We start from the raw sequence: 25,522 nt of genomic DNA, 5'->3' as shown, positions 1-25,522 counted from the left end.
TTGTATTTCACTATCTCTTCGCCGAACTAGTGCACCTATTAGGTGTGTTGGGGACACAAGAGACTTCTTGCTTTGTGGTTGCAGGGTTGCTTGAGAGGGATATCTTTGACCTCTTCCTCCCTGAGTTCGATAAACCTTGGGTAATCCACTTAAGGGAAACTTGCTGCTGTTCTACAAACCTCTGCTCTTGGAGGCCCAACACTGTCTACAAGAATAGAAGCACCCGTAGACATCACAGCCCGTTTAGTTTCCCGCCAGCCCATTTAATTCAAATGTTAATTTTCGAATTCTGTTAATTACTCTCAGATGCTGTTTTCAAATTTAAATAGAATAAAATCTACCAAACTAAATTTGACAAATTTTATATATTTGGAAACCTTGTGAAAATATCTACAAAACTACACTGGTCCCAACCCTAGATTATTTGTAGAATAAATCTGATAAAATAAACAAGGCAGGGCGTTTTTCCACTTCAATTAATTATTAAAAATTGAATAAAAATTCTTTTAAGTTGAAACCAACTCTCAAAAATCATATTTCAATATATCTATCTGAATATGTAAAAATATTGCATAGTTGTTTGTATGATCATATCCTTGTTTAAAAATTGGCCCTAGGGCTATTTCTAGTGCATTTTTAATAAACTTATCATTTATTAATATGTATGAGAGCATCCCTCTCATTTAAATCTTGTCCCCACTAAGTTAATATGAGGAAGACACCATGGTCATGTTAAACTCATATTAACTTAGTTGATGATATTAAATCATTAATCATGAGTTATTAAAGGGCATGAGGTGATGTACCTCATTTAAATCTTTTCCCAAATAATGATTATGAAAATGTTGACCTTGGTCAACCTAGGTCATATGATATTAATTGAGGAAATTAAATCTTAATAAGACTTAATGAGGGGAAATTATTTTCTCTCAAGAAATAAATAGAAATACAAATCTATATTTATAATGAGAAGAAATTATGTTGAAAGAATAATAATTCAATCAACTCACATAATAAGCATATGGTTATGATAGCTTAGTAAGAGTGATTCATGTGTGTGCTTAGCTTAGTATTTGAGTTGTGTGGTGATTGTGTGTATTATACTCGTATTTAGACGCTAGTACCAAGGAGTACGCCGAGGAGGAGGAGGTCTACACTCAAGGAGAGGAAGACCACTTTGACCAGTACAACAACCAAGGCAAGCTAATACCCTTGCAAAGTGCAAAGCTCCCAAGAGCAAAGCACCCCACCATTTTTAATTTATTTTTACTAAGCCTATCCCAGTTTTTATTACAAGTTTGCTTTTCAAGTGTATTACTCTACTTTATCAAAGTAATTTTTGATTCATGATTCACTTGGTCTAGAGTAGAATAATATTATCCAAGTTAGTCTATGGCAAATAAGCTAAGTTAGCACCCCTCATGACTAGTGGCTAGTGCTAAATAACTAAAATTGACTACTCTAGATGGGAACATTGTGATATGAGATGATTTTGGTGAAACTATGAAAGGAATTTTGAAGGTGAATAAGACCAAGAGAAGATAGTGATTTTTGATGAAAACTAATGTTGGTTTGGATGCGATACCTTTCCAATATTTGAGTACGTACCCCCACAATACCTGATTATGGGTAGGGCTTAACTAGAAGTTTATGTATCTTAGTATGGGTTCCCTCTGAATACACATCATAGGGGTTATGCCGAGGCTGCCTCCGTTGTTGAGAAATGATGTGAATTGAGGTGAATTGTACGGCCAAGCCCTGTGCGGTTCCCGGGTTGACGAGTTGGTCTTCACCTGGGAGGCCAAGCTCATGGGGAGAGGTGCTCATACTAGGGTTAGTAAATGAAAGGTTATGGTTGATGATCCGCGTACTGTGATACGATGATTCGGGGAAATCCCGACGGATGAAATCAAATGTTGTGGCACAAGTGTGCAACCTCTGCAGAGTGTAAACCTATTCGAATAGCCGTGTCCACGGTTACGGACGGTTGGAAAGGCCATCTAGTTTCCAGTATTAGACTCTGAAAATATGAATGGTGAATGATGAATAATGGTGAATCACAACTGAGTTGTGGGAATGACACTAATGTTCCCACTTGAGTTAGTTAATTTATGAATGGTCTATATGAAATGATTATGAACTAAAATTGGCTTTATGCAAATAAAACTAGAGCTTAGCATCCTTTCTTTAAAATAGCTAGTGATTACTTTGGTATTAGTTTGGGAGTACTTTAAAGTACTCACGGCTGTGTCCCTGGCTATTCAAATGGCCAAAATATGAAGAAGAGCAACAGTATGAGGATGACGGTCAGCAGGACGTCTACAACAACTAGGAGTCGCCTGACGTCAAGCGTTGGCCTGTGGAATAGATAGTCCACTCCTATTACGCTTCCGCTACTATGTTGTCCGTCGATCAATAGATCAACTATTTGTGTAATATTGGATCATGTGATCCCCTTTTGTAAGACAATGATGGTTTGTAATGAATGATGACTTATGGTATCAACTGTTATGTCTCGCAACAACAATATTCCTGGGATTGCGATGAATGAGATAATAGGCATCCAGACTTAAAAATCCGGGTGTTGACAAGTTGGTATCAGAGCCATTGTTTGACCTTAGGAGTCCCTAGTTTAGAATGGACGTTCTGAAAAATTTAATTTCTAAAACAAATGAAGTGAATACTTGGAAAAACTTACTCATTTGCTTTTCTACAAGATCTTTTCAAAAATGATGACCATGCTCCTCCTTTTAAATCCATCTAAAATTTTGGCCACACTTGTTCACATCTCTAACTTACTCATCCATTTCACTTTCAGATGGATCCCTACGTCCAGACGGAGTCCTACGAGCTGGGAAACGGAGGAAGTCTGGTGTTTGAGCACGACTTGTACCTGGTGTTCGAGAAGCTCGAACGCCCACCTCCCCAGTTCCACGGAGTCCGGATCCACAACACCCCCACCGGGGAGCAGCAGTGGATGATCACCGCTGACTTGAAGGGAAGCCCGGAGCCTCCCATCTCGGAGAGGATCCTTTTCTCCTTCAAGGCATGCAACTGGGTGGACGGTCTTGCTCACGCCCTTCAGGAGGGACTTGCCCGGGTGTGCGGACAGAACATCGCCGCACTCCGGGGAAGCCGCTTCGCCCACTTCGCGAGGCACGACACCATGGGGGAGCCCATGGCACTCTCTTCGCACCCGGTGCTCAAGATTCATGTGGAGCATTTGGACTTTATGCTTCATGAGACCCGGAAGGATCTGGAGCTGACGCGTGTCCACGCCCACCGTGCCCAGATGGCTTTGGCTCATCATGCCGACGCCATCAGGATGCTCGCCAAGGACCGCAAGTCACTCCGCCTACAGCGCGCCAAGAAGGATGCCACCATCAACCGTCTTCGCGAGAAGATACGCACCTTGGAGGTGACTGTCCGGACCCAGCAGGACCAGATCGAGGAGATGGAGGAGGATGGAGAAGACATCCAGGGAGGCGATGACTTCCTGAGTGACGACAACGACTTTGAGGATGATGAGTTCACTGATGAGGAGGACTACGCGTTTCTGGAGTCCGAGGAGGATGGGATCATTCCCATCGATGTGGATGAAGACGATGAGGAGTAGTTGCACTAGCTTCACTTACGTAGGTGTGAGTTGTATCCCGCACCATGTATCGTAGTTTGTGGAAGAAGGGTTCTTAAAACCCCTAGTGTTTTAATCTGTAATGTGTGATGTATTGTGAATAAATAAAATGTGTGTTATGTTCATCATGAAAATATTTCAAGTTTTAAGTTTAAACTTAACTCAAAATAAGCCATAGAAAATTCCCTCTCATCTCATGATCTATCTATCTGTTCAGATGGCCCCTCCGAACCGCAACCAAGATGCAATGCTACAATTATTGCAAACTCTGTTGGCTGACCGAGAAGATGAAAGGGCTGAAAGGCAAGCCAACATAGCAGCACTGCAGCAGATCGCCAATCAGGGCCATGGAAACCATGATCATCCTGGATCCAAACTTAAGAATTTCCAAAACACCAACCCACCTGTCTTCAGCAAGACGGAAGAACCCTTAGATGCAGATGATTGGCTGCAAACGATGGAAAACAACTTGGAGGTAGCCGGAGTAGATGAAAATGAGAAGGTGCTGTTTGCTACACACTACCTAGCCGGACCAGCAAGAGCTTGGTGGACAAGCGCCCGTGCATTAAATGCCGGACAAATGATGACTTGGGCTGATTTCAAGCTCAAGTTTAGCAAGTATCATGTGCCACCAGGTTTGATCAGGAAAATGAGGGATGAATTCAGGGAACTGAAGCAAGGAAGAATGTCGGTGGTAGAATACCGCGACAGGTTCCTCACCCTGTCAAGGTACGCCCCCGATGAAACCGACACCACAGAGAAAAGAAAGGAGACATTCCTCAACGGTCTGCACGATGAGATGCAGACAGTCTTAGTCAATATTCCCTTCGCTGACCTAGAAGCCCTCGTGGACTCTGCCATCCAGATGGAAGGAAAACTGCATCAGGCAAATGAAAACCGCAAACGCCGCATGATGAACCAAAGTGGGCCCAGCAATACCCCCCGGTTTCGCCCCAGCTCAAGCGGTGGTTTCAACCCCCGCAACACCAAGCCCCAAAACCAGATGTCGCACCCCGGTTTTCAGAACCGGAGCGGAGGAAACCCAAGGCCAGGAGGCCCCCACCAAAACACCAACTATGTACACCACAACAGCAACTTCAACCGCGCCCCGCCGCGAACCCCCAACCACAACCATAACAACAACAACACCAACACTGCACCTAGGACAGGAAGCAATGCCATCCCCGTGGCAACCAAGGACAAGTCCACCATCACCTGCTATGAATGTGGAGTTGTGGGACACTTCTCCAATGAGTGCCCCAAAAGGCTGGCCAAGCTCGCCGGCAACACCTCTGCACCAGCTCAGCAGCAGCGCCGTGTCTCCACCGGCAAGAAGTTCGCCCCCAACAACCCGAAAAACCGCGGAGGTCGCCTCTACCACATGAACGCCGAGGAAGCCCAGGAAGCACTAGATGTGGTGCTGGGTATGTTCTCTGTTAACTCAATACCAGCAAGAGTGTTGTTTGATTCTGGAGCATCGCATTCATTTGTTACCGAAGATTTTGTGAGCACTAGTAAGATTCAACCCATCAGCTTGAAACATGTCATGATAGTTCAAATACCTGGATCAACCACTAAAGCTAGAAAATTTTGCAAAGAAGTACCCATAAGAATTCAAGAAATAGTGTTTTTCGCAAACTTAATTGTTCTGGGAACAAAAGGATTGGAAGTACTGGGTATGGATTGGATGGCGAAACATCATGGATTGATAGACTGCGCCAAGAAGGCCATCACCATGACTAGTAGCACCGGAATAACCATAGAACATGTGTCTGAGAAACTACCCAGAAATTTCAACTGCAACCAAAGTGTAGCCAAACCCACTCTGGATCAGATCAGGGTCGTCTGTCGATACGCTGATGTATTTCCGGATGATCTACCTGGTATGCCCCCGGATCGGGATATCGATTTTATCATCGAGTTAATCCCTGGAACCGGACCTATAGCCCAAAGAGCCTATAGCATGAACCCAGCAGAGTTAGTAGAGCTGAAGAAGCAACTGGATGATATGTTGTTCAAGGGTCTGATTCGACCGAGTGCGTCGCCTTGGAGATCACCAGTTTTGTTTGTGGATAAGAAGGATGGTGCCAATCGGTTATGTACGGATTATCGTAAACTTAACGATGTCACCATCAAAAACAAATACCCCTTGCCAAAGATAGAAGACCTGTTTGACCAGTTGACGGGTGCCACAGTGTTCTCTAAGATTGATCTTAGGACTGGTTACCATCAGCTGAAGATCCGTGCATCGGATATCCCCAAGACTGCCTTTACCACCAGATATGGGTTGTATGAATACAATGTCATGTCATTTGGATTAACCAATGCCCCTGCCTACTTCATGAACCTCATGAATAAGATTTTCATGAACTTCCTGGATAAGTTTGTCGTTGTCTTCATCGACGACATCCTTATCTACTCCAAAACCGAAAAGGAACATGAGCAACATTTGGAGGTTATCCTAGAAACCCTTAGACAGCACAAGTTGTACGCCAAGTTCAGCAAGTGCGAGTTTTGGTTGAGAGAGGTTGGATTCCTGGGACACATCTTGTCTGCAGGAGGAATTGCTGTAGACCCAGCCAAAATAAAAACCGTTGAAGAATGGAAAACCCCAACCACACAGACCGAGGTCCGTGCATTTCTTGGACTAGCCGGATATTACCGCAGATTTGTTGAGGGGTTCTCAAGCATTGCCAGGCCAATGACACAACTGTTGAAGAAAGATAAGAAGTTTGAATGGACTGATAAATGTGAAGCCAACTTCCAGCAGCTTAAGACCAGACTAACCACAGCCCCCATCCTAATCATGCCGGACATCACCAAGCCCTTTGACGTCTATTGTGACGCATCTAAGATTGGTCTTGGATGTGTGTTGATGCAAGAAGGAAAGGTGATATCTTATCTGTCCCGGCAGTTGAAGCAACATGAGCAAAACTACCCAACCCATGACCTTGAACTTGCAGCCGTAGTGTTAGCATTGAAAGTTTGGCGTCATTACCTCATGGGTAATCGATGCGAGATCTATTCAGATCACAAGAGCCTGAAGTATATCTTCACACAGAAAGAGCTGAATATGAGGCAAAGAAGATGGTTGGAACTGATAAAGGACTATGATATGGAAATCCACTATCACCCCGGCAAGGCCAACGTGGTAGCGGATGCTTTGAGTAGACAGCCGTGTCAGCTGAACTCCATGATAGCAGCCGAACAACCTAGCCTGCATGAAGAGTTTGAACAGTTTAGGTTGGAGCTATATCTGGCCATGGGCAGCCCGGCCCGACGGCCCGGCCCGAGCCCGGCCCGAAAAACTCGGGCCTGGGCCAGAAATGTTGGCCCGACTGCCGGGCCGGGCCGGGCCTGGGCAGCCCGAAAATGCACATTAACACTGCGGCCCGGCCCGCGGCCCGACGGCCCGACGGGCTTGGTGGGATTTGGGTCGGGCCGGGCCGGGCTTGGGCCGGGTTTTTTTGCATCGGGCCTACCTCGGGCCGGCCCGAGGCCCGGCCCGGCCCGACACATGCCCAGGTATAGTTGGAGCTAGTTAGTGAAGGATACCTAGCCAGCATAGAGCTGCAACCTACTTTGATTGGTCAAATCAAGGAAGCCCAGAAGGGAAATGCAAGCATTGACGGAATCAAGAGTCAAATGGCAGCAGGAAAGGCACCGGGATTCACAGAAGATGAAGAAGGAGTACTTTGGTACAACGGTCGCCTATGTGTGCCGTCAGACTCAGAATTGAAGCAAGTCATACTGCAGGAGGCCCACGACACTTTATACTCTATCCACCCCGGAGGTACCAAGATGTACCAAGATTTGAAGGAACAATTTTGGTGGCATGGAATGAAGCGAGAAATCGGGAGCTACATAGCTAAGTGTGATATCTGTCAGAGAGTCAAGGCGAGAACATCAACGACCCGCCGGATCGTTGCAACCCTTACAGATTCCGGATTGGAAGTGGGACTCAGTCGGAATGGACTTTATCACCGGATTGCCCAAATCTAGCAGAGGAAATGATTCTATTTGGGTAGTGGTAGACAGATTAACCAAAGTCGCCCATTTTATCCCTGTCAAAACCACTTATCAAGGCCCGAAGCTAGCAGAGTTGTACATCTCAAGAATAGTCGCCCTGCACGGAACACCGAAGTCAATAGTGTCAGATAGAGGATCGCAGTTCACCTCAAGATTCTGGCAGAAAGTACATGAAGGACTTGGAACCCGGCTGAATTTCAGCACCGCTTATCACCCCCAGACTGACGGACAGACTGAAAGAGTCAACCAGATACTTGAGGACATGCTCAGAGCCTGTGTACTGGAATATGGATCCAAGTGGGAAGACTGTTTGCCTTACGCATAATTCTCGTACAACAACAGTTATCAAGCCAGCTTACAGATGGCCCCCTTTGAAGCCCTGTACGGAAGAAAGTGCCGTACCCCTCTGAATTGGTCAGAAGTCGGAGAAAGCCAAGTCTTTGGACCGGATGTTCTTCGAGAAGCCGAAGAGAAGGTGCACAAGATTCGCGAGTACCTCAAGACTGCGCAATCAAGACAGAAGAGCTACGCCGACAAGAGACGCCGAGAGATGACATTCGAGATTGGAGATTTTGTTTACCTCAAGGTGTCACCCCTCAAAGGAATGCAGAGATTCCAGGTGAAAGGAAAGCTCGCGCCCCGATATGTCGGACCTTTCAAAGTTCTGAGTCGCCGCGGAGAAGTATATTATCAACTGGAACTACCGGAAGAAATGGCGGTTGTGCACAATGTGTTCCACATCTCACTGCTCCGTAAGTGCCTTGAAGTACCGGAGAAGACTGAAGTGTTCAAGAATATTGATCACAGATCGGTGGACATCAACTCAGACTTGACGTATCGTGAAGTGCCCATTCGCATTCTGGAAGAAGCATACAGAACCACCCGCACCAGGAGTATCAAATTCCTGAAGATTCAGTGGAGCAATCACACTGAAGAAGAAGCCACCTGGGAGCAAGAAGAAGACATGAAGAAGGAATACCCAGATCTCTTTAGTACCTAGTTTTCTTTAAGATCTCGGGACGAGATCTTTTGTAAGGGGGAAGGGTTTGTAACATCCCAAGTTTTAACAATAATGAAATCAAGAGAGAGATCAATCACTCAAATTTTGCAACAAACAAAAACTTTTTATATGCATATTGTGTCACATACAAGTTCATGCATATGAGTGATTTTCTTTGGTGCATTAGCCATGATGAGTGTTGATATGATTATCACTTGCTAATAAACCCTAATATATGATCATCACACCCCTCTTTGAGAAAAATAAAAGAAATACTAAATTAGATCTAAAACCCTCTCATACACATGGGTCAAATATGCAAATCATCACCAAAGGCCACCATGGCTTGATCTTTTGTTTCTAAAATGCTTATATAACTCAAACAAACCTAATTGCATCAAAGAAACCAAAATTAAATCAAATTTTAACTCAAAACCATCTCACATGTGATGATGGTCATTTGTGCACTTTTTAACTTCGATCCCCTCTTTACCCCTCTGGTTAAATCACTTCTTAAACTAAACTTGGTCAACCAAAGCCATGTCATCCAAGACCATGTCAAGGTGATGAACTTTCATGTTGACCACCCTGGCTAGAGTTGACTAGGTTGACCAGTAAAAGTGTGACAAGTGAGGACTTTGAATCAATGTGAAGATCATGCCCATTTTGATTTTTTGCAAACTAACTCAAATTTGACCACCACCACCACCATTCTACTGCAAATAATATATGATTCAAACCCACCAAAATTCATTCAAAAATTCCAAACTTTTTCTCTTGCGGCCATTTCAACAAACACCTTGTGTGCATAAACCTGCCAACTCCACACATGGTTTTGTCCAGCAGATTTTGGCCTCCACCATCAACCCTTGGTCATCCCCAGTACCCCTCTGATCTCTCTGAACATTGCCAAGAAAAATGGACAAGAAAGGGTACCCACGATCATCACCAAATTGACCGAGGACATGCCATGCCGTGGCATGGCATGACCTCACTCATGCTTCCCCTCTCTACGGCCAAATGCACCGTGCCAAACCATGTCCTCCACTCTCCCCTTACTCTCCTAGACGTGCCAGACCCCTTGCTCGACAAAATGGTGCATCACACGGCCCAAACGAGCGACGCCCAGACGTGCCAGTGACGCGCACGCGCGCGCCAGAGCGTGCACGGCGACGCCACGGACACGCCCAGAGCGCCAGCTCCCCCGCCAACTCCGTTGACCCCGGCGCTCGCTCCCAACACCAACCGCAACACGACACCACCCTGCAGCACCAGGACATGCCCACTGGCCCGCGGGAACGCTGTAGCCGACGAGCTCGTCGACGACGTCCGCCACGGCCTGTGAGCTCGCATCACTCCCCTGCCCGCTTCCTTGCCTTATTTTCACCGTGATCAAGCCCTGCGTCACCACCAGGACCTCGCCAACCCCGCTGCGTCATCGCCAGCCACTCCGCGCCCCTGTAGCGACGTCGCCATGGTCGCACCCCCACAGCACGCCACGGCCACCACCGCCCGCTATAAATAGCGCCCCTCGGCTCTCCCTCTCTTCACACAAACTCATCCCCTCTCCGCACTGAACCCTCTCCCCCATCCAATTCCACTCCACCTCGCCGGAGTAGCTCGAATTGCGAGCTCGAAGCCGCCGAAGCCCGCGGACGCTCGCCGGAGAAGGAGGCCTCCCCAGCACGCGCCACTGCTACCAGCTGCTTCCTCTACCTCGACAACGTCGCCGCCGCACGTCGCCGACCCTCGCCGCGCCGCCGGTGAGCCGTCGACCCCCTACCTGAGCCGCCGGTGCTCGTCCTTCTCGTCGGAGACGACGACGCTCGTCGTTCGTCCGATCAGCATCTGATCCAACGGCCTATCTCTCTCGTACCGTTTCGCTATTTAAAACACAATGACAGGTGGCCCCCACCCTGTCAGCTGGCCCGTTGCGTGGACGCGCTCCTGGGCCGGCCCACTTTCCTTCTCCCCTGTGCAGCCCGTTTAGTTTCCCGCCAGCCCATTTAATTCAAATGTTAATTTTCGAATTCTGTTAATTACTCTCAGATGTTGTTTTCAAATTTAAATAGAATAAAATCTACCAAACCAAATTTGACAAATTTTATATATTTGGAAACCTTGTGAAAATATCTACAAAACTACACTGGTCCCAACCCTAGATTATTTGTAGAATAAATCTGATAAAATAAACAAGGCAGGTCCTCTTTCCACTTCAATTAATTATTAAAAATTGAATAAAAATGCTTTTAAGTTGAAACCAACTCTCAAAAATCATATTTCAATATATCTATCTGAATATGTAAAAATATTGCATAGTTGTTTGTATTATCATATCCTTGTTTAAAAATTGGCCCTAGGGCTATTTCTAGTGCATTTTTAATAAACTTATCATTTATTAATATTTATGACTAGGTTGACCAGTAAAAGTGTGACAAGTGAGGACTTTGAATCAATGTGAAGATCATGCCCATTTTGATTTTTTGCAAACTAACTCAAATTTGACCACCACCACCACCATTCTACTGCAAATAATATATGATTCAAACCCACCAAAATTCATTCAAAAATTCCAAACTTTTCCTCTTGCGGCCATTTCAACAAACACCTTGTGTGCATAAACCTGCCAACTCCACACATGGTTTTGTCCAGCAGATTTTGGCCTCCACCATCAACCCTTGGTCATCCCCAGTACCCCTCTGATCTCTCTGAACATTGCCAAGAAAAATGGACAAGAAAGGGTACCCCTGATCATCACCAAATTGACCAGGACATGCCATGCCGTGGCATGGCATGACCTCACTCATGCTTCCCCTCTCTCTGGCCAAATGCACCGTGCCAAACCATGTCCTCCACTCTCCCCTTACTCTCCTAGACGTGCCGGACCCCTTGCTCGACAAAATGGTGCATCACACGGCCCAAACGAGCGACGCCCAGACGTGCCAGTGACGCGCACGCGCGCGCCCAGAGCGTGCACGGCGACGCCACGGACACGCCCAGAGCGCCAGCTCCCCCGCCAACTCCGTTGACCCCGGCGCTCGCTCCCAACGCCAACCGCAACACGACGCCACCCTGCAGCACCAGGACATGCCCACTGGCCCGCGGGAACGCTGTAGCCGACGAGCTCGTCGACGACGTCCGCCACGGCCTGTGAGCTCGCATCACTCCCCTGCCCGCTTCCTTGCCTTATTTTCACCGTGATCAAGCCCTGCGTCACCACCAGGACCTCGCCAACCCCGCTGCATCATCGCCAGCCACTCCGCGCCCCTGTAGCGACGTCGCCATGGTCGTACCCCCACAGCACGCCACGGCCACCACCGCCCGCTATAAATAGCGCCCCTCAGCTCTCCCTCTCTTCACACAAACTCATCCCCTCTCTGCACTGAACCCTCTCCCCCATCCAATTCCACTCCACCTCGCCGGAGTAGCTCGAATTGCGAGCTCGAAGCCGCCGAAGCCCGCGGACGCTCGCCGGAGAAGGAGGCCTCCCCAGCACGCGCCACTGCTACCAGCTGCTTCCTCTACCTCGACAACGTCGCCGCCGCACGTCGCCGACCCTCGCTGCGCCGCCGGTGAGCCATCGACCCCCTACCTGAGCCGCCGGTGCTCGTCCTTCTCGTCGGAGACGACGACGCTCGTCGTTCGTCCGATCAGCATCTGATCCAACGGCCTATCTCTCTCGTACCGTTTCGCTATTTAAAACACAATGACAGGTGGCCCCCACCCTGTCAGCTGGCCCGTTGCGTGGACGCACTCCTGGGCCGGCCCACTTTCCTTCTCCCCTGTGCAGCCCGTTTAGTTTCCCGCCAGCCCATTTAATTCAAATGTTAATTTTCGAATTCGTTAATTACTCTCAGATGTTGTTTTCAAATTTAAATAGAATAAAATCTACCAAACCAAATTTGACAAATTTTATATATTTGGAAACCTTGTGAAAATATCTACAAAACTACGCTGGTCCCAACCCTAGATTATTTGTAGAATAAATCTGATAAAATAAACAAGGCAGGGCCTTTTTCCACTTCAATTAATTATTAAAAATTGAATAAAAATGCTTTTAAGTTGAAACCAACTCTCAAAAATCATATTTCAATATATCTATCTGAATATGTAAAAATATTGCATAGTTGTTTGTATTATCATATCCTTGTTTAAAAATTGGCCCTAGGGCTATTTCTAGTGCATTTTTAATAAACTTATCATTTATTAATATGTATGAGAGCATCCCTCTCATTTAAATCTTGTCCCCACTAAGTTAATATGAGGAAGACACCATGGTCATGTTAAACTCATATTAACTTAGTTGATGATATTAAATCATTAATCATGAGTTATTAAAGGGCATGAGGTGATGTACCTCATTTAAATCTTTTTCCCAAATAATGATTATGAAAATGTTGACCTTGGTCAACCTAGGTCATATGATATTAATTGAGGAAATTAAATCTTAATAAGACTTAATGAGGGGAAATTATTTTCTCTCAAGAAATAAATAGAAATACAAATCTATATTTATAATGAGAAGAAATTATGTTGAAAGAATAATAATTCAATCAACTCACATAATAAGCATATTGTTATGATAGCTTAGTAAGAGTGATTCATGTGTGTGCTTAGCTTAGTATTTGAGTTGTGTGGTGATTGTGTGTATTATACTCGTATTTAGACGCTAGTACCAAGGAGTACGCCGAGGAGGAGGAGGTCTACACTCAAGGAGAGGAAGACCACTTTGACCAGTACAACAACCAAGGCAAGCTAATACCCTTGCAAAGTGCAAAGCTCCCAAGAGCAAAGCACCCCACCATTTTTAATTTATTTTTACTAAGCCTATCCCAGTTTTTATTACAAGTTTGCTTTTCAAGTGTATTACTCTACTTTATCAAAGTACTTTTTGATTCATGATTCACTTGGTCTAGAGTAGAATAATATTATCCAAGTTAGTCTATGGCAAATAAGCTAAGTTAGCACTCCTCATGACTAGTGGCTAGTGCTAAATAACTAAAATTGACTACTCTAGATGGGAACATTGTGATATGAGATGATGTTGGTGAAACTATGAAAGGAATTTTGAAGGTGAATAAGACCAAGAGAAGATAGTGATTTTTGATGAAAACTAATGTTGGTTTGGATGCGATACCTTTCCAATATTTGAGTACCCACAATACCTGATTATGGGTAGGGCTTAACTAGAAGTTTATGTATCTTAGTATGGGTTCCCTCTGAACACACATCATAGGGGTTATGCTGAGGCTGCCTCCGTTGTTGAGAAATGATGTGAATTGAGGTGAATTGTACGGCCAAGCCCTGTGCAGTTCCCAGGTTGACAGTTGGTCTTCACTGGGAGGCCAAGCTCATGGGGAGAGGTGCTCATACTAGGGTTAGTAAATGAAAGGTTATGGTTGATGATCCGTGTACTGTGATACGATGATTCGGGAAAATCCCGACGGATGAAATCAAATGTTGTGGCACAAGTGTGCAACCTCTGCAGAGTGTAAACCTATTCGAATAGCCGTGTCCACGGTTACGGACTGGTTGGAAAGGCCATCTAGTTTCCGAGTATTAGACTCTGAAAATATGAATGGTGAATGATGAATAATGGTGAATCACAACTGAGTTGTGGGAATGACACTAATGTTCCCACTTGAGTTAGTTAATTTATGAATGGTCTATATGAAATGATTATGAACTAAAATTGGCTTTATGCAAATAAAACTAGAGCTTAGCACCCTTTCTTTAAAATACCTAGTGATTACTTTGGTATTAGTTTGCGAGTACTTTAAAGTACTCACGGCTGTGTCCCTGGCTATTCAAATGGCCAGAATATGAAGAAGAGCAACAGTATGAGGATGACGGTCAGCAAGACGTCTACAACAACTAGGAGTCGTCTGACGTCAAGCGTTGGCCTGTGGAATAGATAGTCCACTCCTATTACGCTTCCGCTACTATGTTGTCCGTCGATCAATAGATCAACTATTTGTGTAATATTGGATCATGTGATCCCCTTTTGTAAGACAATGATGGTTTGTAATGAATGATGACTTATGGTATCAACTGTTATGTCTCGCAACAACAATATTCCTGGGATTGCGATGAATGACATAATAGGCATCCGGACTTAAAAATCCGGGTGTTGACACTTTATAACCTTCAAGATGCTCAGGGGTGACTTCTTCAATGTCACTATCTTCGACTATACCATGACGGAGGTGGTCCAGAGATGCCCGCAGCATGATCCAGCCCTTACCATGATCAACGAGTGAAGAATGTGCCTGCTTTACGTCTGTTAGTATGTTTAATTTCGTGTTAAACAATGTCTGGTCTATGCTATGTGCTACTGAACAAGTTTGATCAGTTTGTATGTACTCCCTGTAGTATGTTTGATCGTTCCTTGTCGGGTGTTTACTTTGTTATGAGCTCATACTGATGCTCAAAAGTGGTGGTAACCTCACTAGTTGGGGAACAAGTTATCACATTCCTCGTTCCGCACATAACCAAACACCCGAGCCCAGGTGAATTTCTAGCATCCAAATGTAGTTCCAAAGCTAGCCGAAGCCACATTTCTACTCATACGGTAGCTACCGGGCTAAATTGCACGTGACGGTATGAAAGGGAAAAAACCAGTTCCAGCAACCAATCATAGCAAACCCCACTTTGCATTCATTTGCTTCGGATCGCTGAAGATGCCTTAACTAATCTATAAAGGTTGGCAGTACCTAGGGATGTGATCCGCGTGATTTCACAGTAAAAATCCGTTAGTTTTGTCGTAAGTCTTTTAGCAAATAAAACTAATTTGAACTAGATAATTCTTTTGTGGGTTTATGCCAGATGCCCCTTACAACTTTAGCTTAAGGGAAGGAAACGCCGGGTGGTAAATATACTTGGAGAGGTTCTGTAGACGACTCGACGCGAGCAGTCATGACCTCAATTTCGAACAACATTCTTTCGGCGTACGCGTGTAGCAGAAATTTCGTCTGGAAGACGGCGGCCGGCCTAAGCCCTAGCTACACAGACCCCAGATACGCTAGGCAGCGAGACGACGGGCGACGACCCCGTTGACGTCATGCTTATGGCCGCCGGTGGATCTAGGAGAAGGAGAAGGCGTCAAAAGCGCGGGGCCGGGGAGCTCGCACGCGTGCCCGGAAAAAGCCAGCCGCCCACTCACCCCATCCACACACACACATACGCAAAACACACGGATCCAGCCAGGCCACACACACCCCATGCATGCACTCTCCGCTCAGCTCCACTCCAGTAGTCGGACGCCGAGTCAAAAGCTTCGACGGCGACATCGCGATCGCTCCGGCCGCGACAGGATCGACGACGTCGCCGCCACGTATGGACAAAGCTTTGACCATCCAGGGCCAGATCGATCGATCGGGATCATCATTTTGCGGGTTCGGTAGAGGAGGGTCAACCTTTTGTTCATTTCGTTTCCCTGCAGTGTAGCAGTTCCAGGGATGAAAATCAATTGATATTATGTAGAGAAATGATTGAGCTTGGGGAGGTCAACTTGGCGTTCATTCCATATTTCCATTCCCTGGCGCGCGTGATAGGCAGTGCGTGCAGCAGTTGCAGAGCTGAGCTGATCGATAGTGTTAGTAGAATATATGTCGAGACCCCTGTTAGCTTTTGCCGCCAGAGTGAATTTTCAGCAACACCTCTATCGCAAGAATCAGGCATCGATCATGAGACCTTGCCGTGTGTGTGTGTGTGTGTGTGTGTTTTTTTGTTAATGGATTGGTCGATTGGAATAGTACATCTGCATCTTTAGTCGTGCCTCCTATACGTACTGTGTCCGGCAACCGCACCGAATCGGACATATAAGGAGCGCTGACACCAAGGGCCGCGTATGGTGCGTGTCTTTGCCAAACAAAGTTTTACCACATAAAATAAATAAAAATGAATTATTTTTGCAGGGAAATAAAAATGACTTATACAATAAATACTACATACAATGCAAATAAAATAAAGTTCAACTAGAGCGAGACTTAGGCAGCCGCTCCTTTGAGCGCCCACACATGCTCACCTGATCATTTGCAGCTCGTGATGAATAACTTCGTCATGGATCTTCTGGTGTATGGCGAGAAAATCAACAAACTATGCATGCAGCTGGTCTCTCGTGAACACAAGTGAGTGCAAACCTCGGTTTGGCACACGCAATATATAACACAAGTGAGCGTTGCACTCTTGAGCATGGCCATCAACAATTCTAGACCCAGCCATGCATAGTTAGTCATACGTCTTGTGTATCAGTGGTGGATGTAAATGTTAGCATCCTCATAGAAGTAGTGCATTTTTAAAATGATAAGAAACCGAGAACCTGGACAACGTATTTCTTCATCGCGAAGTAGGTAGCTTACTCTCTCTTTATTTGTAGCAGGAACAATTCCTGAAACAAGTTGTCCTATTTAAAATAATTATCCCAGAAGAGCCGATTGCCATCGTATTCCAAAAAGAATAGTACCATGTTTTTAGTCCCTTAGTTTCTAGCCCAGATGCGAGTTTATTAACGTGTTTGGCATTTTTATTCCTTTTATATTAAACACCAAGCAACAACTTCATGAACAACTTCTTGTTCATCCTAAAATTGTGCTGAAATTCTTTTTGGGTACATGATGGGTGGTCGGCAAAATAGTCGTCATATAGCATGTCATGACCCTCCATCTCTGCATTTCATTGTTGTTCCTTCTCCCAAGCTTCGGACCTCCATGACTAGCTAGGAGGGACATTCAGCTCATCTGCTTGTAATTGTAGAAGACAAGCAACGATTGCGAGGTGCTCTTGTTCATCGGGGGCGACATTGGCTTCCTCTTCCAAGAAATAATGCATCATCCTCATCGCCATTATCCAAAGCCTATGCATAAAACAACAGAGCAATCAATCGACCGAATGGCAACGACAACAACAAAATCAAGGAGAGACGAACATCTAAACACCTTGCATGCAAAGCCGTTATGTGAGGTCTCCGCGAATTGAGAGAATTGAGAGGAGCGGCGATACGGGAAGACAAGGCGGTGGGCAGATGCCAGAATTTGGTGTAGGCGCCGCTGAGCTATCATCATCGATTAGATGGTCGGTGGCGGGGAAGAGGTGGGAGAGGCGAGGTGGCAGGAAAAATTGGGTTGGGTCATTGGCCGGTGGCACCCGCATGCGTGGTGTCAATATATAGGTTGTGTCCGGGGCCCATAGATGACAGCATGTGGATCGCGGGTTTGCCCTGGATTCCACGACTAGGCGCTATTTGGGAGAAGGGGTGGGGGGGGGGGGGGTAGGGGTTGGACATGGTCGCTCCCAGGGGGCAGTGTAGCAATTTCAAGGATAAACGGGTATTAGTACTCCCTTTTTGTCTGCTAGTAAGTGAACGTTTTTCTTTTCTAGAAGTCAAATATTTTTAGACTTGACTAAATTTTTATACGAAAGTAACAGCATTTGTTTAAATTAGTACATTACTGAATTACATGTCAAGACGAATCTAGCGATATTAATTTAGTGTCATAAATGTTGCTATTTTTTCTAGGGAGTAGATCAAAGTTAATAAAGTTTGACTTAGCGCACGTCTAATTGTCTAAACATAACACTTATTGAGGACAAATGAAGCAAGATCGAAATCATTCAGTTTTTGGGGTCAACTTGTTATTCATCCCGTCACTAGAATGCTAGCCACTGCAGATAGCGCGGCATGTAGAAGAGCTACTTGCCTGATAGCAGTATTATATGTTGAGAGTCTTCAGACAAACTGAAACTCGAATCCGTAGAGATCTCTTCCGCTGCCGCCCGCCCGAGTGTTTCTTCACCAACTCCATACACCCGCAAAAGAACCTGGGGGTCGCGCGATCATGACCCTTCTGCTCTCTGTGTGGTTTCGTCTAGTGATTGGTCATTAGGGCGGAGGATTGGTCCATTTAGCTAGCTAGCTAGATCGTGTCTGTCGCGTGCAAGCAGTCTCTCCTCTCTAGCTAGTGATTCAAGCACGAAAACTTGCGGCTAAGTATCAGCCACAACTTAGTCGTAGTCGGACAGGATCATATATAGGATACAATAAACCAAAGGATTAAGGATACATATAATTAATCAACCAAAAGCGCGCGGCTGCTCGATGGTGCATTGCATCATGCACATAGCCACGGATGCTTAGACTCGATCTCTTTCATTTGTTGGTGGAAGGATGGATCGAGTCGTAGACGCCAAGCCCTCCTCTACCGTCGTCTGCCGTGCGACCAAGGGAACTTGCGACGGAGAATATTCACACCGTTGTCGCACACCGCCATCCCGGCCGGTGCGCACAGCAAGCTACCTGATTCACTGCACGAAGAGCTAGACACTACAGGAATGGGCGCATACGCCGACGGCCAGCTGCCCTCGGCGTAGCCACGTTTGGCCCTCGGCGTAGGCTACGCCGACGGCAGCCCTCGGCGTATGGCGTCGGCGTTTAGGTCCCTCGACATAGACAATATTGCCGTCGGTGTATGCCACAGCCCTCGGCGTACGTCGCCATTCCTGTAGTGAGAATAGGAAAAAAAAAGTCAGAGTGAGGTTTGGCGATCGACGGGAGGTGATCCAATTTCTCCCGCCCTGTTTTCGTGAATGCGTGCGACCTCCTGCCATTTCTCCCTCACGCGAGCTTGGAATGACGTTTCCTCACCGCGCACAAGAAAAGATTGACATACTGGAAAACGCCTAAATTGAGGGTGCCTCCTCGCATAGGCCTTTACCTAATTTAAGAAACATGCATACAGAGTGTTTTTACATAAGCAACCAAACTAGCGATTTTCTTTTCTGAAGATGCGAAAATTCACTTTACCGGCAAAAGCCCTTAGAGCATCTCCAACCGCGTCCCCCAAACCGTCCCCCAAACCGCGCCGGATTGAGCGTTTGGGGGACGTGTTTTGTTCGTGCCGCGTTTGGGGGACGTCGCTCCCCAGCCGCGTCCCCCAAACGCCGCCCCCAAACATTTAAAATAATTTTTCTTGGCATTTTTATTTTAATTTCCACAAACTAATACATAATTGGGAACGTGGTTTACACGAAGACATAGTTTGGAACATGGTTTTCCACAAACTAATACATAGTTTGAACCATGGTGGACACAAATATAAAATATTGCAAAAAACTAAACCTAACTAGGCCGTGCATCGAAGGTTTCCTGTGTTCGCTGCTAAGAAACAACACTCCAGGGCACACCCAGTCACCTAAACTGGAAAATCCAGCGGGAGGATGGTGCCCTTGTTGGTTCTACCGATGAGGCGAACAGGCAGAAACCTCCGTGCACGTATTCGCTGCGAAGAAACAACACTCAGTCGTCCTCCGAGTCGGTGCTGTCGTCGTGGGAGTCCCTGTCGACGTGGTAGTCCCGGCGGCAGCGCCTCTCGTCGAAGACCTTGATGCTCATGTCCCTGTTGCCGAAGTAGGAGAACACGAGGATGAAGCCGGCTTGGAGGCTGTGGTGGCGCGCGAACTTCTCCCAGCCGATGTTGAGGTACATCTTGCCGCGCGCGTCGTAGATCGCATCGACGATCCACCGGCAGTAGCCGCACGAATGCTCCCGCAGATGCATCTTGCGCGGGCGTACGCCGCCGACGTACTCGGCGAAGGAGTCCGGCAGCCTCTGGATGCCGCGCGGGTCGCCCTTGAGGACGTGGACGAACTCGAACAGGACGTTCGGCTCCACGTCCATCTCCGACGATGAAGACGACGACGCGGGAGGCGACGGCGATCGTTCAGCTATGCCGCGGCCACGACCACGACCACGACCACGGCCGCGGCCGCGAGGTCGGCCTCCGCCTCTACCAGACATAGCGGCGAGTCTTGTTGAGAGATGGTGGCGGCTAGGGTTTGGGAGAGAGGCGCTAGGGTTTGTGTGTGAGAGGGACGACGAGAGGCGCCCCTTATTATAGGCCGGAGGGGGGCGGATGAGCGGTGGCGCTCATTAACGCCGGCACGCGAGCTAGGCGCGACGGGACGCGTCGCTGCGCCCTCTGCGGGAACCGCACCGTCGGCTGCGCGCCAATAACTTCCGTCGCGAGGTAGGCGACGGTTAGGTTAAAATTAATTGTGCCGCTGATGGGTCGGCCCCGCCACTCCCCGCCTCGCTTTTCGTTGTGTCCGGCGTGCCCGGAGCGTCCCTTGTGGGACGGGGACGGGCTCGGGGCGCCGGACACCGTATCAGGGCGCGCCGGACAAAAAAGGGCTTTGGGGGACGCGGCTGGAACGCTTTTTTGGTCCGGCGCGCCCCAAATCCCTTTGGGGGACGGTTTGGGGGACGCGGCTGGAGATGCTCTTATAATTGTTAGAGGAGTAAAATTTTGGTTTTACTCCTCTAACCGGCACATAACCGATGCCTTATAATCATTAGAGCAGTAAAAATTATACTCGATCGCGCCGTGCTCCCTTATATTTACTTGACCAAGCAGCCGTCGAGTATAATTTATCCATACCTTCACCCGCCGGCCATGTAACCCCTTTACGCCGCTGGCGATGCCCCCGCCAACCACCAAAATGCTCCGCCGCTACCCGCACTCTCCCCTGCCCTACCGCTCCTCTCAGTGTGGCTCGCCGTCACCGGAATCGAGTTCGAATCGGGCCGCCATGTCATTGCCGAAAACAGGAACCGACAACCTCCTCCGAGTCAATGGCCAGCCATCTCGCAGCCCCAGCGTATCCGTGGAATATGTTGCACGGCCTAGGATTACTGCCACCCCCGGTCACCGATGCGTGATCCGCTGCCACCGAGTCAGGTGTGTCCGAGCCAAGGAGGCCGAGCCAGAGGCGGATACGAATGAGGCCGGATCGGAGGAGTAGATGGAGATGGAGGAGGCTAAGCCGACGGAGGTGATGGAGGAGGCCGAGCCTACGAGATATTGTTGTTCGTGGTTCTTCTTCTGCACTGCATAAAGGAGATCAAAAATAGAGAGGCCAAATTGACGGACGATGACAATGCATTGTACTCGGGGCATTGATAAAATTCATCAACTCGGGGCATTGCATGGGAATGGGATAAGTGGCAAGTAAGCGTTCAATGAATTTTGGCAATAAATTCAGGTAGCAAGCAAGCGCTCAAAAAGTATTAATGTTGCAACCGATTTGTATGACAATGCCATGGATTACTATTGTCAATTGATTTGTATGGAAAAAAAATTAGGCAGTGGGATCTAAGGCATATAGGTTATAAATAAGTTCAGTTTTATTTTTAAAAAATATCTAAGGAAATATGCTTAGTGAAAACTCAGTCTTTCATTTGGTGGTGGATCGATCGAGTCATAGACGGCAAGCTCTCCTACCGTCGTCTGCCGTGCAACAGAGGGAACTGAAGCCACCCTCAGCCTGCCGCGCGCGACGGAGAATAATTCCGCCGCATTCAGGTGTGCGACACACGGCGCGCTCCCGGCGGCCGGCGCAGGCGTGCGCACGGCGACAACCAGCGCTAGCTAGTGCGCGCACGGCATGCACGTCGCCATTCACCAATCACCACGCCGCAGCAGAGCCTACAGTAACACGTGCCTGCAAAACAGGCACGCGCGCGCGCCGGCATCAATCGGGCGATCGCGTCACCGGAGTCCGGCGAAAAAGCGATGAGACGCCGGCCGGGGTGCGACTTTTGCGCTGTTAGGCTCCGCGTTGACACGGCATGGTGGCCTAGCTACGACCTGCTCAATCGATCAGGGATCTGGTCGTAATAATTTTAGTGGGTCAAAGCGTGGCATGACTTTACATCGTCACTCTCCGGGTCTACTCCGTTTCTTGCCCGACAGCTGCCGAGATCGGAGGGCAGAGCCAAACTCGTTTGGACCCTAGCGTTTTGTTGGCATCAATCTCTTGTTTTCAGCGTAACTAAGCTCAATAATTAACTACTTACCCAGTGTCAGTATCTGCGCCTAACACACATGTTACTAGTTAGGACTGCGGGGAATGATCCGTGACTGATCCGTCCAAGCAAAAGGTCAACCATCCAATGATCCGATAAGAGCTAGCAAGGAAATTAAACCCCTCCCCGTGATGTGATTCACATGACTAGCAAGCTTAGCTGGTCGGTTTGGAAACAAGATAAAAAGGCTTGCTCAATTTGAGAAGCACCAATCTCTCGAGATAGTGGTTGTCGAGCCTGAATTTTTTCAAGTTTTTTTTCAGCACGAGTTTTGCTACGCCTCAAGACTTGAGGTGGCATCGTGCGCTGTCGAGGGATGCAAAAGGAAGATGGTGCTAAACTTTTGAATGATCCATTTTATATATGTTTCTTCTAAAGATTTTGTTGTATGGGTTGATTTCAGATGATATATGGCCTTACTTCTTGTCCGCAAAAAAAAAAGTGGACCACCAAAGAGCACAATCTAGCTACCAAAGGAACTTCCTGACACTATTGTGAAGATCACAACATCCAAGTCTACCCATAAGCACCATCATCGACATCGCCACCCATCCTGTGTTAGGGGGTGGGGATTTCTATTATCACGCCTCCCATCCATCACCCGGACTTTGCCGTATACGATCACCAACGCCCACCAACCTCACGACGGCTACACGAGGCTCGAATTAGATCATGCGAAACAACCGTCTGGACCAGCAATGAGAGAAAGCTTAAATTTATCGGAGAACATATGCCGGGCTTGCCCCGACCGAGGTTCGTTTGTTGACGTTTTGGTTTGTGAGTTAACTTTGACCAAACTAATTCGAATCAAAATTCCAAAACCACTTTTGTAGACCAAAAATATGTGTTCTATTATGGAAACAAGATAGAACGGGGTTATACGGCTTAAATAGATGGCAAACCACATGGGTGCACAACTACAACACGAAGATCAAATTGCACCTCTAAGCTCCAAGCACGACTAGATAAGGAGAGACTCGAGCCACACCAGTCTTCGGTGAGATGCGCTATGACGTTTACTGCAACATAGACCACCCCAGTGCCACCGGTGATGGGAGGGTGGCGATGAGTAAGTCTAAGGTTCAGGGAGAAGAGTCACTCTTGGTTCGGTTGCACCAAATGATGTGTGTGGTTTCGCTGGTTTTGAGTTCAATATTCCTTCTATCCACCAGGGACGCTTTCCATTTCGACATGAATATACTATGATGTTCCTTTTTCGACATATGGCACTATACGTTTTGATTTGCCCTCACCAATCTGAAACCCCGTTGTGCCGCTTTTTGAAATGTGAATTGACCTTTACCAAAAGAATTCAAAACAAAATTCTTAAACGACTTTTGTGCACCAAAAGTAGAAATGTGTTTGACTAGGAAAACAAGCTACAAGGGGATTATGCAGCTTCAATCGATGCCAAGCGCGTGGGTGTGTAGCTTACCCCCGTAAATAGCAAATTGCCTCCCTACCATCCAAGCACGACAATAGAAGGAGGGAATCGAGTCACGTCAGCCTGCAGGGCGAGATGCTCTGTCGGTGACTAGAACATAGAACCACCACTGTGCCACCGAGATGGAAGGTATGTGTCAGGCGATGCTAGGGTTTCGGAAGAAGAGTCACCCTTGGGCCGGTTGTACAGAATGACATGTGTTGTTTGTCTGGTTTTGAGATCACTATTCCTTCTAGCCAGCTTGTAACCAGTAGGGATGCTTGCCATTTCTACACGAATATACTATGATGTACTCCGTAGCTTTTTCGACAAATGGTACTACACGTTTTGATTTGTCTCCACCTATCTGAAATCCCGCTGTGCCGGGTGCACGTCATGCACACTTGTAGAACAGATAACCATAGCAACGAAAGAGATTGTACAAAACTAGTTGTCGCAGCTCATCGGAACAATAATTTACAAGCAAGAGGCGTAACATAAAGTGGGAATAATAATACAGTGCCTTTTCATGTCTTGTGAAATTCTCTCGCTTTAATGATGCACCCAGTGTGAAACGAGGGAAAACTCTCTCCATCTGGAAGACCCTTCCTGTTACCTTTTCTCCTCCATGGTCAGCATTTCCTGGACCCCAAAACGCTCACATACGAAGGTGGGCTCTGACGGAAGCCCAGGGAGGCCCACGGCCTCACGTCATCTCCCTGACCGCCGGGCCCCGCCCACCGTTGGTGATTGCGTTAGGTAAACTGGGCCAGATGGGCCTGTGGAGCCAGTGTCTATCGCATTCACAGCCTGGGTGCACGGGTCAAAACCCTTTTCTCCCTTTTGCCCTTTTTGGTTTACATCGGGCGAACTTTGCGCTCCAAATTCCCCTCCAGTCACTGTCGAATTTCCATCAGTTCCTGTGTGCGTGGATGTTCCTTCGCTGCTGATGGAAACATTACGTAGACAGAAAATATATGCTATTTTCATATCACGTCAGGATTAGAGCATTCTCGTCCAAGGTTGCACTGCATTGCACTAGTAACTTGACTGAACTGCATGCGCTTGAAAGTGCTCTCCGACGCTGCTGCCGGCGAGCCGTCCGAACTCGCGGCGGCAGTGGCGACCGCGGCAGCATTCAAGCCGTATATATGTGTATATGTTAGACTGTATGTACATTATTAGTTCCAGTTCGCAAGGTTGCGTTGCATTGCATTTGCAAGCTAACTAAAGTGTGCGTGAAATCCGCGTGCGAAGTTACCGCCGGTGAGCCGTCCGACGATCACGGCGGCAGTGACGGCCGCCGCGTCGCACGATGGAGGCCGTACCGTATATGCGTCCTACATTATACATTTATACGTATCCCACGTCCAGAAGGCCTGGATCGAGTGGACTGCCATGTGCAATTGTGCATGGTGCTTCGTTGCTTATTAGGCACTACCAACAGCATGAACAGGAGGGACAGCTCGATTATCCATGTGGCCATGTTGTTTCGCAAGCTGCTACGCTCTACACACAGAGCTTGCTAGCTAGCTAGCTAGCTAGATGGTTAAATTTCTGCGCATTGCATATCTA

At 47.3% G+C, this 25,522-nt stretch overlaps 1 pseudogene; it reads left to right on the top strand.

Annotated features, from left to right (window-relative positions):
- Window positions 1-25,522, top strand: part of LOC124670859 — a 34,559-nt pseudogene that overhangs the window by 6,760 nt on the left and 2,277 nt on the right.

The sequence above is a fragment of the Lolium rigidum genome, chromosome 7, assembly GCF_022539505.1.
Source record: "Lolium rigidum isolate FL_2022 chromosome 7, APGP_CSIRO_Lrig_0.1, whole genome shotgun sequence".
In the NCBI taxonomy this organism is placed as follows: Eukaryota; Viridiplantae; Streptophyta; class Magnoliopsida; order Poales; family Poaceae; genus Lolium; species Lolium rigidum.
This window is presented reverse-complemented; position numbering and strand designations above follow the sequence as displayed.